Source organism: Leucoraja erinacea, chromosome 14 (assembly GCF_028641065.1).
Source record: "Leucoraja erinacea ecotype New England chromosome 14, Leri_hhj_1, whole genome shotgun sequence".
Taxonomy (NCBI): Eukaryota; Metazoa; Chordata; class Chondrichthyes; order Rajiformes; family Rajidae; genus Leucoraja; species Leucoraja erinaceus.
In genome coordinates this window covers 25,128,061-25,134,372 of record NC_073390.1, presented here as the reverse complement: position 1 = coordinate 25,134,372, position 6,312 = coordinate 25,128,061, and the positions used below count along the sequence as shown (strand labels likewise).

At 39.7% G+C, this 6,312-nt stretch overlaps 1 protein-coding gene across 1 annotated transcript in view; it reads right to left on the bottom strand.

Moving 5' to 3' along the window:
• Positions 1-5,840: 5,840 nt before the first annotated feature.
• LOC129703435 (claudin-1-like) overlaps positions 5,841-6,312 on the bottom strand; it is an 18,208-nt gene continuing 17,736 nt past the window's right edge. Inside the window, exon 5 of the mRNA XM_055645870.1 lies at positions 5,841-6,312. This exon is cut by the window's right edge and continues 1,054 nt beyond it. The gene's annotated coding sequence lies outside the window, so the exon portion shown is untranslated.

Sequence of the window (6,312 nt, the reverse complement as noted above, 5' to 3'; positions counted from 1 at the left end):
TATTGTAAGTTGTCTGTTTTAAGAAAATGAACCTTAACATTGGCGTAGTCGGCAGGATTTCACTGGGACCATCAACAGACGACTGAGTAAGAGGCCATAGTTTGTCCGGGATCTGATGGGGTGGATAAAAAGTGTACTATTCGGACCCCTTGAGACCGACCTTCCGAAGAAGCTCCCGGGAAAACTTGCGTCCTTCGTAGTAGGTTGATCAGGTGCCCTGCTGAAATCCTTGATACAGACAACGGTAAGACCAATTGTGCATATTTTTAAGAAGGAATTGAGCGGTTTCTCTCTCTTTTTTAATCTCTTTTTTCCCTTTCTCTCTCTCTCTCTCTCTGTCTCTCTATCTTTTTGTTTTCTCTTCTCACTCTCTACAAAGGGCTCGTCGGCCTTGTTGAGATCTGTGGTTTGTCGGGTTGAGATACAGGGGACGAGGTGTGCGCCTGGCTTGTTGAGACATCCGAGGAGTGGCGGGTTGAGAAATAAGCGTTTTTTTTTTAAAGTATTAAGAAGTCTGCCAAGTTGAGAAACTGGGGTCTCGATTAGCGTGTCTGCCTGGTTGAGATACTTGGGGCGTTGTTTTTTTTTTAAAAGAGTTGAGAAGTCTGATTTATCTTTCTCTCTTTCTCGTTCTCTCTCTATTTATCTATCTATGGGGAATAATCTGGATAAAAGTTACAGGGGAACACCTGTGCAACATGTGTAATTTGAATCCTAAAAGTAACAAACACTATAGAATATTAAGTTATAAGCTAACCAAATGTTTGGGAGATGAATCTTAGCCGGTTGAAGGAAAATGGAATGTAGAAACTTAAAAAGGAAAAAAAAAGGAAAAAGAAAAAGGCGCTGAAACGATATAACCCCGGGGACTCCTTGTCTGACTTAAGCAACCCTGTTTATAAAAGATGGAACAAATTTGATGGGGAAATGAGGAACAAAGGGAAAATAATTATGGAAACAAAAGGGCAATGCCATTGATTCCACTATGGGACTCTGGATCACACCCCTTTTGGACAAATTTGTGTAATTTATGTTTTTCTGTCTGTTATTTTATTTTATATGTACTCCCTTATTCATGCTGGTGAGAAGGAAAACTATAGAGATACACAGTACAATTTAAAAACCTAATTGTGATGCCCATTTTCCTTTGTGAAAATTCAATGCTAATTTAGTAAATGTGTGAAATGGGAGGCAAGCTTACGTATTTGGGTGTATCAACGTTTTAAGAGTTAGAATGATTTCCTTGAGGTGTGTATTACTGTGTTTTACTTTTGAGTGATAATGTTATTGTTTAAAGTGTGAATATCTGTGAGGTAGCGTATTGTATGTGTGGCAACTTGTGAGTGAATGTCACAGGAAAAAAGTTATAAAATAAGTAAGTTTAAAGATTGTTACGTGTTTGTGGACCCGTTGGATTAATGCTGATTTAATCCTACACTTCAGATGAAATCGGATTTCATTGAATGAGCTTGCTCTTTTATGTAGTGTGTGTCTCTTTAAGATGTCAGTAGCTGTGTGGAGGTGGAGACACAAGGTTAATTTTAATTCCTTTGGCCTTTGCAAATGTGTTAGCAATCAATGAAAATTAAGTTCATTCGTTATTTTCTCTTCTCTTTCAATAGAGGAGAGATTAAAAAATGTAGGTTTTTTACAAGGTTGTCTGTTTTGTCTTATTGGTGATTTAAGTGTTTTCTCCCTATTTTTTAATCTTTTGAATTGAGAAAAAAAAAGAGACAATATCTCAGTCCTAAATGGCCTACCCCTTATTCTTAAAGGGACTGGTTTCACGTTTCTAGAATGCTACTTGTGCCAAAAGAGCTAGTGCTAGCATATCAGTTATTGATCATCCATGTTATTAATTTGGATTTTAAAAAAGGAGCAATACTTTTATTGTTAAATTGGTTAGTAAGTGGTGATGACATAACATTGCAGGGTGTAGGGTGACTGAGACAGAATTTGGCAGTTGGAGCATAATGTAGAAACATATATATTTTCATTTAGGGAGGAAGAATTGAAAATAAGAGTATCTAAACTTTGGAATGTAACTCTGCAAGGGGATTTGTGTGTCCTTGTAGTTGAATAATGGAGCCAACGTGCTGGTTTAAAAAAAAACCCAGTACGTTATTATTTGGCTGAAGATAGCCAGGGGCAAAGTGCCTGTAAAGAATGAAAAGTACAAAATTACATAAATGTACAAAGTACATTAAGAATATCTTAAATAATGTTCTTTCTAATGCGGTCTCTTAGAATGCAAATGAGGAACTAGGTTTCCTGTTTCCTGTCTTAAATGTGTGGAAGGAAGCCTGTGTTTTGTGCTAGTTCATTACATCAGACCATAGTTTGAGAGAAATTATTATGGGGAGTAAATGTTGAGATAATTGCAGTGCCAAATGGAAAATGAGTGTAGGCTGCAGATCAACATAGATAGATACATTTCACAGGACCCTTCCTCTAGCCATAAAATAGAGAGTACTACTTAGCACTGATTGATTGCTTTACCTACTGGGTAACGGTATTTCCATGCTAAGATAGAACGGCTAGAATTGTGATGAATATTATCAAAGAGATAATATTTAGGTAAGGGGTCCCTCTTTAGAGTGATCAGGGTAAATGTTTCACAGGAAAGGTGATGAAAGGGACTCTGCCTTGTCAGTAGTTAAAGAGTGATTTCATATCTTCCACTAATTGCAGAGTTTTGGATTAGTGGAGGAAATGAATAGGACACTAAAAAGTTTAAGTGAAGTCTTGACTGAGACTGGACGGGAATGGGTTAAGGTATTCAGCTATTTTGATGATTCAGAACAACCCCAGCTAGAGAGACAGGGTTAAAACCTTTTGAATTGATAACAGGATAAGCTGTGAAATTATGAACTTACCTACAGGTCCTCAGCGATGAATTAATTATGTATGCACAGCAATTAACCCATGCCTTGCCAGGTCTGCATTCCCAGGTATAAGAGTCACAGAAGCCACTATCCATTGAACACAGGAATGAGTCCATACTATCAGACTACGTACTGATATGGTACTGCGATCAGAAAAAATTGGGACTGTGTTGAAAGGGACTGTAGCAGATGCTACCAACAACATCAATTGCAGTGAAGAGGATACATCTGATTGACTTTAAACAGTTCGGAGAACCAAGAAAGGACAATGGGGCTATTGACTCTCTTTTATATTCTGGGGTTGGCCCATATAGACTGGACTTGGGGGGAATAATCTGTTTTTGTTTATGAGTTTTGAATTTGCCCTTCGTAATAATAAGTGTATGCTGGTTGTGTATGCACATCCCATATAATGGCGAGGAAGGAATACCTCTCATAACAATACTCCTTAACCTTACTGAGATTCTGGCCTTGCACTGTTTTCACAATAAAACAGCAACTAATGGGTGCCTTCAGAATGGCAAAGTCAAGGACCGATATTAAAAGAATGGTATGTGGCCTCTTTTAAGACAGGATGGAAGGTAAATGAGACCAGGGTTTGGGAAAAATACCATGGCTTAAATTAGTGAATTGCCCCAGAGCCCAGTTAATACTACCTGTTATTGTGACAGAAGAAGCAACGGAGTATACTTGAGTAACAGCACCTGCACCAAGGTTAGTGCTAATGGCTGCTGAGTCCAATAAATGGGACGTATTTTGTATGTGGATTCCGGGCATACCTATGGTTACCTGGTTCGTACCTGGGGATGAGAAGAACTGGGAAAGGTTGATTAGGTCAACCTACAACTGAAGGGGAAGCTGTTATTTGGCCTTTGTTGTTCCTCACGTGAGAGCTGTGTAACATCTAACTGAATTGTATAATCCCGATGAGGGCTGAGTGAAGTAGATCAGAGCCAGAGCAATTCCGGATGATTGCTTTCCCAATGTATGGGACAGCCGACATCACAGGAATTGATTAATACGTCCCCTGGATTGAGAAATTGTTTAATTAAATGGTGGATGTCTTTACCTACAAGTAAAAGACCCTTTCATCCATTATGGCTGAAATGGATGCACTTTGTCGTATATCACTATAGGATAATAGGAAGGACTTGTGCTATTATAGGGTGTGAATGCTGCACTTACATTCTCGATGAATCCTCTAAGATTGCAGATTTAGCAGCACATATCACCAGAGAAATTAAGAAGATTACAGAGGTTGGAGAAGAGATGCATAACTTTAATAAAAGTGGAGAATGGTGGCCATTTAGTATGTTTGGAGGAATATGGGGAATGATAATTCACTATGGATCCATTGGACTGTTGATTGTTGTATTAATTTATGTATTGAATTGTCTGAAGCCTTTACCATGTACTAACCAAGGACTGCAGTGTTACCATTTATATGATAAATAGGAGGGAATGATATATCCTAATTAATATAATGATATATCCTAGTCAAACCGCATCCAAGCTGCTTCCTGTTGTGCCCAAGCAAAATATGACAATGGTGAGAGGGGATGTACTTGCTGAGAAGGTTCTGGCTTCTGTAAACACAAGCCTTGGGAGAGCATGAGCTTCCTGAGAAATTGGTATTCTCTACTAGCAGAAACTTCTGTGGGCAACTGATAAGGACCCTTACCTTGTTTAAGAAGGTACTGCAGTTGATAGACCTTTGACTAATTTCCTGTTATTTGGGGTTTCGTAACTAAAGTTTGTGATCGATATAAGCATAGCATAAGAGGTCTTGTATTAATGACAAGCATGCTTTGAATGGGTAGAGCTGTGATTGATATGTTAGACGTCATTGTTGCCATTCTATATGAACATGTGACTGTGTTTCCAAAACAGTATAAAAAGATGCTGTATGTCTTCATTCATTAGAGTGATGGCCTAGGAGGATTTAAGTATCTGCTGTATGCTTGACTTTGTATCTCCTAGCATTCTCTAGCTAAATGATAATTAAAGCTTGTATTGGTTTTACCCAACTTATTGTAAGTTGTCTGTTTTAAGAAAATGAACCTTAACAATACCTCACCACATTTTTGCACATGACAATAAATTCCACTTGACTTTCTCTCATCTGAAATCACCAGTTCAGCCTCTTTCGAGATCGGGAATTGAAGCAAAACACTGTAGGTGCTGGAAATCTGAAACAAACAGAAAGTGATGGGACACACACAACAGGTCAGGCAGAGGCTGGAGGGAGCGAGGATCAGAGATATTGTTTCAAAATTTGTTGAGCTGATAAAAGGTCACCGCCGCTTGCCACCATATCCCTCCACTGAAGCTTTGTGTGTTCAGCTGTAGAGAGATGGGGAACAGTAGCGGCCGGGACAGTTCAGCTGTAGTGTCAACTATGGAGGTCATCTGTGGTCTGGGCAAAGCATGCCAAACAACTCAAACTCATGAGAATGAGAAGTGTCAGCTCGAAGGTTTGGAACAATCGAGAATTATGCCACGGATGATTGGGTTAATGTACGATGAGCATTTAGAGTTTAGAAGGATGAGGGGGAACCTCATTGAAACTTACCAAATGGTGAAAGGCCTGGGTAGAGTGAATGTGGAGAGGATGTTTCCACTAGTTGGAAAGTCTAGAACCAGAGCCCAGCCTCAGAATAAAAGGAGATACCTTTCGAAAGGAGATGAGGAGGAATTTCTTTAGTCAGAGGTGGTAAGTCTGTGAAATTCATAGCTTCAGAGGCCAAGTCATAGGGTACATTTAAAGTGGAGATTGATAGGTTTTGTGATTAGTAACGGTGACAAAGGACATGAGGAGAAGGCAGGAGAATGGGGCTGGGAGGAAAAAATAGATCAGCCATGATTGAATGGTAGACTCGATGGGCCGAATGGACTAATTTTACTGCTACTTCTTATATATTCTGAAAACGTATTCACAAAGAGTCAGACACAAGCTGTGGTATAAATGGGGACATTTATTGTAAAATCCATTGAACAAGCAAAATATAAAAGCCAACGGCCTGGCAGCATCGACAGAAGGGAGGGTTTATAGAGAACCATGAGATGTCTGAGGCAGGGGTGAAGTTGGAAGTGTCTGCACTCACAGCTGGCAGCTGAGTGAGCGGGCACACTGGCAGTGTGGCGGCATCTTACCGCAGGGATACACCGCAGTGGCAGTCAGCATTTGTTTAGTTTGTTGAAAAAGTTGACGGATTCTAAACACTTTTGAAGTAACAGAAAGAATTCAGGGAGAATCTTTTGGACCAGATGTGACTGTAACGTACACTGAGTGTTGAACCAGCCGCATTGACCGATCATTAAGTGTCTGCGACTCAATGCAGAAACAATTGTTTGTGTGTGAACCGCCAGTCCACGGATCCTCCCGCTGGCTGTCTGTACCAGGATGTTTCAGTGTCACTCATGTCTT